This window comes from Pseudorca crassidens, chromosome 2 (assembly GCF_039906515.1).
Source record: "Pseudorca crassidens isolate mPseCra1 chromosome 2, mPseCra1.hap1, whole genome shotgun sequence".
In the NCBI taxonomy this organism is placed as follows: Eukaryota; Metazoa; Chordata; class Mammalia; order Artiodactyla; family Delphinidae; genus Pseudorca; species Pseudorca crassidens.
In genome coordinates, this window is record NC_090297.1 from 137,006,589 (window position 1) to 137,018,598 (window position 12,010).

At 38.7% G+C, this 12,010-nt stretch overlaps 1 long non-coding RNA gene across 1 annotated transcript in view; it reads left to right on the plus strand.

Annotated features, from left to right (window-relative positions):
• Window positions 1-12,010, plus strand: part of LOC137219779 (uncharacterized) — a 152,184-nt gene that overhangs the window by 37,454 nt on the left and 102,720 nt on the right. The window lies entirely within an intron of this gene.

Consider the following 12,010-nt stretch of genomic DNA (forward strand, 5'->3'; position numbering starts at 1 on the left):
AATAAACATTAGCTGAATGCCTTCCATGAGGAAGAATTAGATGAGGTGTTTATACTTGATTCTCATTCCATTCTCAGCCATGCAAAATAGGGATTATCATCACCTCCTTTTCAATGAAAGATAGTAAGTGCAACACTGAGATTGGACTCTGCCTACGCGATTCAAGAGCCCATCTTATTTCAAATGTGCCAGTAAATCAAACCTCCCTTTCACATGAAAAACATGTTTTAATGAGCTTAGAAATAAGTCTCTTGGACTTGCTCACAATGATGTGTTTTTCTGTATAATTTCTCCTGCCACTTCTTGTGCGTATCCTTATATGTTTAATTAGACTTTCTTTCCCACAGATGTTATAAAGGAAGACATAAACAATATCTATATGGAAAGGAGCTACTTAGAAAAAGGTACCCCACCTATCTAAGAATTTTACCATAAGACTGAGACAAAGTCATTTAATATTTTCATCAAATCATAGCATACAAAAGAACTGCAGATTTTCTGTGACCAATTTTGACCAGAAATGTTCTAATCCTGATCAATCCCTCATCCATCTAGACCAGTTACCCCAGAAAACTAGAGGCAAGCAAGAGGCAATATGGGAAAGAAGTTATAATTCTTTCATTTTAATTTTTCTCAGGATGGTATAATGATTTTCTGTTGTAAACTGGGCCAGGCCTACTTCTGGGATCATGAGTAGCTCAAAGAAAAGAGCAGAACACTTTTGATCCACATAGAAAGAGTTTTAGAGATGAAGAACAATAATAACCAAAGAGAAAGGAGGCAGAAGTAATTTCTAGCAAGGTCTAAAACATTTGTAGCAAGTTGGAAATTTGGAGCTCAGCATGAGTTTACTCACAGAGAACAGCTGGTTATAAGACAAGTGTTCAGAAGATTTTAATGTGGAAATTAACTTTTCATACTCATTTTTTATTGCCTTCAAATGGGTTTGAAGAGTAAGTTCTTGTTCACTTGAAGGAGAGGCAAATGATTTTGGGTAGTCCCGGGTTTGGGTCTGATTTGCCACATTTAGATCCCTCCTTACACTGTCCTAGGATCCCTGTAAATTAGCCCAAAGAGGATCCTGAACACTGAGAGGGCCAGGGGCATGTGCATTTATTAGGGTTTTGTGTAGCTTTGTTTTGGTCACTCAGTCTCTGACCATCCTTCTTATTTGGGCTGAAAAATTGTGTGAGTCTTGGAGGGACTGTCTCCTGCCAGAGGGGCCGGACAGTCCCTCTCCTGTCCTGGCCGCAAGGACACGGGCACCTGTCCTAGACTCAGCAGTCAGATCCTCCATCCAGGGCTCTTCATCTTGAAGGGGTGACTCAAAGCAGTTATACTCCAATAAACAATAATAATTATAATAATTTTTAAAAGCAAAAGGAAAAAGCTCAGGGGCAATGAGAGATTATGCATGGTGGTGCTTATTACAGCAAAGGCTCATTGGTGATGGTGCCAGCAGTAGTGGCACAGTGGAGGTGTCCACAAAGGCTGAAAGAAGATGCTGTAGTTGAAAATTACCTTTGATTGCAATGGGAGGTGGTGCTAACCACCAAAGTATATGTGGATATCATAATAGCAGCTATGGTGTATGGATATCAGAATGATCCAACACACAGATTCTTTGTGGTGGCAAATGATCATAGGGTCCCTTGGAAAAACTGTGTGGCGGGCTCAGTGAGATTCTACTTGAGAACATAAACTACATGGTGGCAGGAATTTTTTACTCTTTTTTCAAGTGATGCATCCCGAACATCTAGAGCAGTTTCTGTCACGTGGAAGTGCTCAATAAATATTTGAGTGAATGAATTAATATGAATATGAACCAAAAATGAACCGTCAGGTAGAATTCCAGACCCCTCATCCAATTTTCAGTCCTGAGTCAGAACTAGAAGCTCTTAAATGAAAAGAAAGCATTTTGCCCCTTAGGAAGAACCTTGCGATATTTTTGCAAGTATTTCCTGGGAGTCTCTTCCTAACTTTTGCCAAAGAGATCTGCTGCCATTTCCAGGGTAGGGGTGCACTGGAGTAAAGGAGATGCCCAGAGCTTTGGGAAATCATTGCACACTAGATCTGCTCCAACACACAACTGGTAAGTGGTAGAGCTGAGACGTGAACTTAGGTATAATTTTTTAAAAAACAATATATTTTATATTTGCCTGATAATAATCATCATCTGGGGCACTTGTAAAATATACAAAACACTTGAGCCTCACCCAGGCTCTTCTAAGCTAGAGTTGTCAGAGCATGGACATGGTAATGTATGTGTTTTTTGTTTGTTTTGTTTTATTATTTGTTTATTTATTTATTTTTGGCCATGTTGCGTCTTTGTTGCTGTGCGCGGGCTTTCTCTTTTTGTGGCAAGTGGGGGCTTCTCCTTCTTGCGGTGCGCAGGCTTCTCATTGCTGTGGCTTGTCTTGTTGCAGAGCATGGGCTCTAGGCATGCGGGCTTAGTAGTTGTGGCTTGCAGGCTCTATAGTTGTGGTGCACGGGGTTAGTTGCTCCACAGCCTGTGGGATCTTCCCGGACCAGGGCTTGAACCTGTGTCTCCTGCACTGGCAGGCGGATTCTTAACCACTGCGCCACCAGGGAAGCCCAATGGATGTGTTTAGCAAGCACCCCAGGTGATTCTTATCATCACACAAGTAAAGGAGACATCTGGTACCCTTTCACTTTGGGAACTAGAAGGTCTTGAAAGGATCAGGGATCTAACCGTCATGTAATTCAAGCCTCTAGCCAGCCTTGTTGGCTTTTAGTCCTTGCTATTATTGGGGTGACAACACTCCATTTGGTTGCTAATAGCTCCAGTAGTCAGCCTCTTTGAACTGCAGGGAAGATAGCAGGGCAGTGATTAGGAGTAGAGGGTGGCTTCACATAACTTCATTGAAGACAAGTCTAAAAGCATAGTGTCTTATCAGTAATGGGTGTTGAACTTTTTCGAAAGGTTTTTCTGCATCTATTGAGATGATCATATGGTTTTTCTCCTTCAGTTTGTTAATATGGTTTATCACATTGATTGATTTGCGTACATTGAAGAATCCTTGCCTTCCTGGAATAAACACCACTTGATCGTGGTGTATGATCCTTTTAATGTGCTGTTGGATTCTGTTTGCTAGTATTTTGTTGAGGATTTTTCCATCTATGTTCATCAGTGATATTGGCCTGTAGATTTCTTTCTTTGTGACATCTTTGTCTGGTTTTGGTTTCAGAGTGATGGTGGCTTTGTACAATGAGTTTGGGAGTGTTCCTCCCTCTGCTATATTTTGGAAGAGTTTGAGAAGGATAGGTGTTAGCTCTGCTCTAAATGTCTGATAGACTTCGCCTGTGAAGCCATTTGGTCCAGGGCTTTTGTTTGTTGGAAGATTTTTAACCACAGTCTCAATTTCAGTGCTTGTGATTGGTCTGTTTATATTTTCTATTTCTTCCTGGTTCAGTCTTGGAAGGTTGTGCTTTTCTAAGAATTTGTCCATTTCTTCCAGGTTGTCCATTTTATTGGCATATAGTTGCTTGTAGTAATCTCTCATGATCCTTTGTATTTCTGCAGTGTCAGCTGTTACTTCTCCTTTTTCATTTCTAATTCTATTGATTTGAGTCTTCTCCCTTTTTCTCTTGTTGAGTCTGGCTAATGGTTTGTCAATTTTGTTTATCTTTGCAAAGTACCAGCTTTTAGTTTCATTGATCTTTGATATTGTTTCCTTCATTTCTTTTTCATTTATTTCCGATCTGATCTTTAGGATTTCTTTCCTTCTGCTAACTGTGGGGTTTTTCTGTTCTTTTTTCTCTAATTGCTTTAGCTGTAAGTTTAGGTGGAAATAAAAACAAAAACAAACAAATGGGACCTAATGAAAGTTAAAAACTTTTGCACAGCAAAGGAAACCATAAACAAGAGAAAAAGACAACCCTTTGAATGGGAGAAAATATTTGCAAATGAAGCAACTGACAAAGGATTAATTTCCAAAATTTACAAGCTGCTCATGCAGCTCAATATCAAAAAACAAACCAATCCATAAATGGGCAGAAGACCTAAAGAGACATTTCTCCAAAGAAGATATACAGATTGCCAACAAACACATAAAAGGATGCTCAACATCACTAATCATTAGAGAAATGCAAATCAAAACTACCTGTCAGAATGGCCATCAACAAAAATCTACAAACAGTAAATGCTGGAGAGGGTGTGGAGAAAAGGAAACCCTCTTGCACTGTTGGTGGGAATGTAAATTGATACAGCCACTATGGAGAACAGTATGGAGGTTCCTTAAGAAACTAAAAATAGAACTACCATATGACCCAGCAATCCCACTACTGGGCGTATACCCTGAGAAAACCATATTTCAAAAAGTTTCAGGTACCACAATGTTCACTGTAGCTCTATTTACAATACCCAGGGCATGGAAGCAACCTAAGTGTCCATCAACAGATGAATGGGTAAAGAAGATGTGGCACATATATACAAAGGAATATTACTCAGCCATAAAAAGAAACAAAATTGAGTTATTTGTAGTGAGGTGGATGGACCTAGAGTCTGTCATACAGAGTGAAGTAAGTCAGAAAGAGAAAAGCAAATACCATATGTTAATACATATATATGGAATCTAAAAAAAAAATGTTCTGAAGAACCTAGGGGCAGGCCAGGAATAAAGATGCAGATGTAGAGAAGGGACTTGAGGACATGAGAAGGGGGAAGGGTAAGCTGGGGCATAGTAAGAGAACGGCATGGGCATATACACACTACCAAATGTAAAATAGCTAGTTAGTGGGAAGCAGCCACATAGCACAGGTAGATCAGCTCAGTGCTTTGTGACCACCTAGAGGGGTGGGATAGGGAGGGTGGGATGGGAAGGGTGGGAGGGGCATGCAAGAGGGAGGGAATATATGTATATGTATAACTGATTCACTTTGTTATAAAGCAGAATCTAACACACCATTGTAAAGCAATTATACTCCAATAACAATGTTAAAAAAAAATAAAAAGCATAGTGTCTTAAGGAATGTGGGTATATATCAGTGCTGTATAGACCACTCTTCTAGGAAGAGAACTAAAAGAATTTTCTTTGCCCAGGTTATGATCTCTTTTCCAAAGGAAGTGATAATCTAAGGAAAGATGTGTGCATGTTTGTGTGTTACCCTGATTAATGAATGAGGTAATTGAAGATTGAAGAAACATGGTAGGCTACAAACTCATCTTGGAACACATGAAACATCAAGACACACATGCAAATAAATTGTACTTTTAAGAAAATGTGTGCTATTTTGTGTATGTTGTTTTTTGCACAGTAAAATGCTTAAATTTTGTTTTGCATTTTAAAATCTGACATTAAATTTACAAGAGCCTTTTTAAGTCCTTAGGAGAAAGTTCTTAGGTTTGTAAAACTGCCTTGTTAGGTATGTAAAGTATTTTTTAAAATCATATTTTCAGCCCATAATATGAAATGCCTAAGGAATTTTAGTTAACAAAATATGGAAGTGGTATCTGTTTAGGAAAATTTGATTTATCAAATGTATGATTTTATTGAAAAATAAGGAAAAAGTGAAAGCAATTTAAAATAAAATTACATTTAAAAGTAATTCTATATGCCAAGTTTAAAAGCTTAACAATTAGTTTATAAATGTGTACAATAATATATTGAATATTGATTATAACACAGCAATTGCCAGCATTTTGTGGTTGGCACCTCGCTCCATTGGAAGAGCCCATTAATAATCTTCTACCTTTCACCTGAAATGCAAATTAACGAACTTTCCATAAAACAATTTGTGTGGCTCTTCCTTAGCCATCCTTCCTAGGGGGCAGGAACTCAAGAGTTTTCTCTGGTACCATCGGGCCATGAAATTCTGGAACTGCACTGCTGGGCTTATGAGTACAGGAACGTATGACCTCAGAGTGCCTCCCCTGAACTCCTCTAACAAACTCCTGCGTATCCCTCAAAACCCAGATCAGAATTAAATTGACATTTCATCCATGTTACACCTGTACTAGATGCTTTATTTACTCATTCACCAACTCTTTATTGTATGCCTATGTGATGAGCTAAATGAGCATTGTGATGACTTTTATAGAGTTGCTAAAAAACAGCCATTTTAGCTCAAGCATGTTGACACTGCTGTGTTTTTGAGACACACAAACATATATATCTATATGTTTATGTATATACAGCTATCTGTATCTATATATCTATCTATATATCTATCTATCCATCTATGTATCTGTGTATATAGATCTATACATATATACTCTATATCTATCAGCTGAATTTTATGCTTATTCATGTCTACACATCTAAGTTTAATAGGAAACAAACAGACCTTCATTATGCTTACTAGATGCTGGGAAAACACTAGCTTATGTATTTTTCCTCTTCATCCTTCCTTCATTTCTTTTAAAATTGATACCTCAGCACAAATGGAGAGCAAGGGCCCCTTCCTAGCTCATGCAAAGATGGTGCCCTCTGGTGGATGGTGGTAAAAATTACACCATTCTCTCCAGAATTCTGTTTGGGTTTTTTATTTTTCTTTTTTTCCCAGATTTATCTTCAGTTGATTTTACATTCCAGCGTCATTAGGATTACTGTCAGAGTGCTCATACCTACTGTGATATGAGGAATGCAGAAAGTTCCTTATCACCCAAACAGCAGCCCTGCCCATTCCACCATTATATCAGGCCTCAGTAATGATCCTTTGTGGCTTTGAAGGTCCCTGCTACTATTTATTATTCTACCTCAAAGGTACACATTGTGAGACATAATAATATTTTGAGGCATTAATTTACTACAAGAGATGAGCTCATCAGTATCTGATCTCAAAAGTACTCAGAAGCAAGACAGATCTGTCAAAAAGTGGCTGAGGTATCTCTTCAACTTCTACCTTTGTAGAGAGAAAATACCTTAAAATAGTAATATTTTGTCTGTTCGTTTCTGCCCTTGTGTATAACTTCTCTCCCTATTAGTGAAAGGCATTGCCTCAAGATGAGGTCAGATTGTAATACCAAAAAATAAAGTCAATTTTTAGGTTAAAAAAATCGAAAATATGCTTTTAATATGAAGAAGAGGAGGCCTGCATGAAGTAGAAAACAGAGTTTTGTCAAATCACTAGGAACGAATATAGAGGAAAACCAGACTCCCTGCCACCCCAAACTCAAGGCACTAGAGGAGTTCGAACGAGGCCACAGGAAGGAGGAGCTGCAAGGCTGGGCAAGGCCTGAAAAGGTACCCAAGGTGTGGGTAAGAAACAGGGGGATGGGACCCAGAGGTGACAACCAGAAACAGAGAAGAACCTCCAGGGGAAAGTGCAGAGCTCCACAGTCACCAGGAGCAAGGAGAAGCACAGACGCTGAACTACTGTCTGGGGAATATTTTATTTCCACCCCGGGGACCATGGCTCATCTCCTGTGGACAGCATCATTACCTGATCATCCCACTGGTGCAAGGTGTAAGCCTCCCGTGGAGAACTGCCCGCTGCTCACACACTGGACGTTCGGCACATGCATGCCAGCCTGCATCCTGAGACACTGCTGAGCCCCCTGTAAATAACACTGGGTAGTACCTCCCTCCTTTGCAATCGTCAGAATGCTCACAGATCCCCAAAACCAGAGAGTAGAGGCTATTAACCGCCAGACAACAATTTACCCCTGCTACATCTTAACTTTTGAACCAGAAAATTAACACGGAAGAATAACGCCAGAACCAAAGGAAAAGGGTTACATCTTGTTTTCCTAGAAACTAGAAGTAAGGGGGAAACTAGAAGGATAATGGCTCTCTAGAATCCTTGTCCCAGCCTCACTCTGTTCGAAGCATAAATATTTTAGCCGTGACCACAAGTAGGGAAGCTTAGATTCTCCACATCCTGGGGACAGCAGGGAGAAAAGCAGAATGGGTCACATAAACACATTCTTTTGCAAGATCTCAATAATTGAACTCTACCCGCACAGAATTCCATTCCCTTTGACTCGCAGCTATAGCATTATGTGACATGGCTAAATGTCTACCTACATTAAGCCACTTTGTTACAACTTGGGAGTTTTAGGTTATCATCTATAAGTCTACTTCATAGAATAGTAGTGAGGATTAAAAAGAAAAATATGCAGAATAAACAAGCCATTGGATTTTGTATTGGAGTATAATTGCTTTATAATGTTGTGTTAGTTTCTGCTGTACAATGAACTATATCAGCCACATATATATATATCCCTTCCCTTTTGGACCTCCCTCCCCTCCCAGCCCACCCATCTAGGTCATCACAGCGCACTGAGCTGAGCTCCCTGTGCTATACAGTATTTTCCCACTAGCTATCTATTTTACACATGGTACTGTATTTATGTCAAACCTAATGTCCCAATTCATCCCACCCTCTCCTTCCCCTACCCTGTGTCCACATGTCCATTCTCTATGTCTACATTTCTATTCCTGCACTGCAAATAGGTTCATCTGTACCACTTTTCTAGATTCCACATATATGCATTAATACACGATATATGTTTTTCTCTTTCTGGCTTACTTCACTCTGTAAGACAGTATCCATCCACATCTCTACAAATGACCCAATTTCCTTTCCTTTTATGGCTGAGTAATAGTCCATTGTATATATGGACTACATCTTCTTTATCCATTTGTTTATCGATGGGCATTTGAGTTGCTTCCATCACCCAGGTACTGTAAATAGTGCTGCAATGAACATCGGGGTACATGTGACTTTTTGAATTATGGTTTTCTCAGGGTATATGCCAAGTACTGGGATTTTGGGTCATATAGTAGTTCTATTTTTAGTTTTTTTAGCAACCTCCCTACTGTTTTCCACAGTAGCTGTATCAATTTACATTCCCACCAACAGTGCAAGAGGGTTCCCTCTTCTCCACAACCTCCCGGCATTTATTTTGATGATGGCCATCCTGACTGGTGTGAGGTGATACCTCACTGTGGTTTTGATTTGCATTTCTCTAATGATTAGTTATGTTGACCATCTTTTCATGTGCCTCTTGGCCATCTGTATGTCTTCTTTGGTGAAATGTCTATTTTGGCCTTCCACCCATTTTAGGATTGGGCTGTTTGTTTTTTGATATTGAGCTGCATGAGCTGTTTGTATATTTTGGAGATTAATCCTTTGTCCATTGTTTCATTTGCAAATCTTTTCTTCCATTCTGAGGGTTATCTTTTCATCTTGTTTATGGTTTCCTTTGCTGTGCAAAAGCTTGTAAGTTTCATTAGGTCCCATTTGCTTATTTTTGTTTTTATTTCCGTTACTCTAGGAGGTAGGTTATAAAAGATCTTGCTGTCATTTATGTCAGAGTGTTTTTCCTATGTTTTCCTCTAAAAGTTTTACAGTGTCTGGTCTTACATTTAGGTCTTTAATCCATTTTGAGTTTATTTTTGTGTATGGTGTTAGGGAGTGTTCTAATTTCATTCTTTTACATGCAGCTATCCAGTTTTCACAGCACCACTTATTGAAGGGGCTGTTTTTTCTCCATGGTATATTCTTGCCTCCTTTGTCATAGATTAAGTGACCATAGGTGCATGGGTTTATCTCTAGGCTTTCTATCCTGTACCATTGATCTATATTTCCATTTTTGTGCCAGTACCATACTGTCTTGATTACTGTAGCTTTCTAGAATAGTCTGAAGTCAGGGAACCTGATTCCTTTGGCTCCATTTTTCTTTCTCAAGATTGCTTTGGCTAGTTGGGGTCTTTTTTGTTTCCATACAAATTGTAAATTTTTTTGTTCTAATTCTTTGAAAAATGCCAGTGGTAATTTGATACAGATTACATTGAACATGTAAATTGCTTTAGGTAGTTTAGTCATTTTCACAATATTGATTCTTCCAATCCAGGAACATGGTATACCTCTCCATCAGTTTGTGTCATCTTTGATTTCATTCATCAGTGTTTTATAGTTTTCTGAATACAGGTCTTTTGCCTCCTTAGGTAGATTTATTCCTAGGTGTTTTATTCTTTTTGTTGCAATGGTAAATGGGATTGGTTCCTTAATTTTTCTTTCTGATCTTTCAATGTTAGTGAATAGGAATTCAAGAGATTTCTGTGCATCAATGTTGTATCCTGCAAATTTTCCAGATTCATGGACTAGTTCTAGTAGTTTTCTGGTGGCATCTTTAGGATTTTTTACATATAGTGTCATGTCATCTGCAAGCAGTGACAGTTTTACGTTTCTTTTCCAACTTGTATTCCCTTTATTTCTTTTTCTTCTCTGATTGCCATGGCTAGGACTTCCAGAACTATGTTGAATAATAGTGGCAAGAGTGGATATCCTTGTCTTGTTCCTGATTTAGAGGAAATGCTTTCAGTTTTTCACCATTGAGAATGATGTTTGCTGTGGGTTTGTCATTTATGGCCTTTATTATGTTGAGGTAGGTTCCCTCTATGCCCACTTTCTGGAGAGTTTTTATCATAAATTGGTGTTAAATTTTGTCAAAAGCTATTCTGCATCTATTGACATGATTACATGGCTTTTATCCTTTAATTTGTTAATATGGTGTATCACATTGATTGATTTGTGTATATTGAGGAATGCTTGCATCCCTGGGAGAAATCTCACTTGATCGTGGTGTGTGATCCTTTTAATGTGTTGTTGGATTCTCTTTGCTACTATTTTGTTGAGGATTGCTGTGTCTATGTTCATCAGTGGTATTGGTCTGTAATTTTCTTTTTTTGTGATATCTTTGTCTGGTTTTGTTATCAGGGTGATGGTGGCCTCATAAAATGAGTTTGGGAGTGTTCCTCCCTCTGTAAGTTTTTGGAAGACTTTGAGAAGGATGGGTGTTAGCTCTTCTCTAAATGCTTGATAGAATTCGCCTGTGAAGCCATCTGATCCTGGACTTTTGTTTGTTGGAAGATTTTTAATCACAGTCTCAAATTCAGTGCTTGTGATTGGTCTGTTTATATTTTCTAATTCTTCCTGGTTCAGTCTTGGAAAGTTGTACCAAGACTGAACCAGGAAGTTGCTTGTAGTAGTCTCTTAGGATGCTTTGTATTTCTGTGGTGTCTGTTGTAACTTCTCCTTTTTCATTTCTAATTTTATTGATTTGAGGCCTCTCCCTTTTTTTGTTAATGAGTCTGGCTAAAGGTTTATCAATTTTGTTTATCTTCTCTAAGAACCAACTTTTAATTTTATTCATCTTTGCTATTGTTTTCTTCTTTTTCTATTTCATTTATTTCTGCTGTGATCTTTATGATTTCTTTTCTTCTACTAACTTTGGCTTTTCTTTGTTCTCTTTCTAGTTGCTTTATGTGTAAGGTTAGATTGTTTATTTGAGATTTTTCTTGTTTTCAGTATCAGAAACAGAAAATGTATTCCTTTTTTCAGTTGTAATAGATACTGATAAATGTCCCATCAAAGTAGTGGTAGTAATTTTCACTCAACCTCACAGCCCATTAATCAACAAGTTCTCTAGATTCTCCTTCCTAAGTAACTTTTCTGGTCAGTTCCTTTCACTCCATCCCCACCCACCACCCTTGTTCAGGCATCACCAACCCTGCATTGTTGCAATATCTCTTAATGAGGTTCCAATCCTCATTGATTCCTATCCACATTGCAACCACAGTGAATGAAGACCTAACCTTGGGAGTGAAGATATAATCATGCCACTGGCTAATCTGAATTCTCTAGTGGCATCCCCTTGACTTGTGGATAAAATCCACGTCCTTAGAATGAGCTTCAAGTTGCCTCGTGTTTTGCCCTGGCCTCATTTCCACTCCCTTCCCACATTCTCTCCAGGCATATCAGAAGCTTCCAGCTCGGTTTGAAATGGGCTTCCTATTACACATTTTTTCTCTATCTGAGAAACTCTGCCTTTCCTTCAAGGCTTAGCTCAAGCACTGCCTCCTCTCAACTGGGAAGGATATCTCTCCATGCAACTTCTAGTCATCTCTATCGGTACAATTGTCACCCTGTTTCACCAGTCTTTTTTTACTGGGAAGTCTTTGAAGTAGGAAACCGTGTCCTGTCTTGTCTCTTTAGAATCTAGCCCTATGCCTGGAGGTGCTCAATGGATGTTTGTTGGATG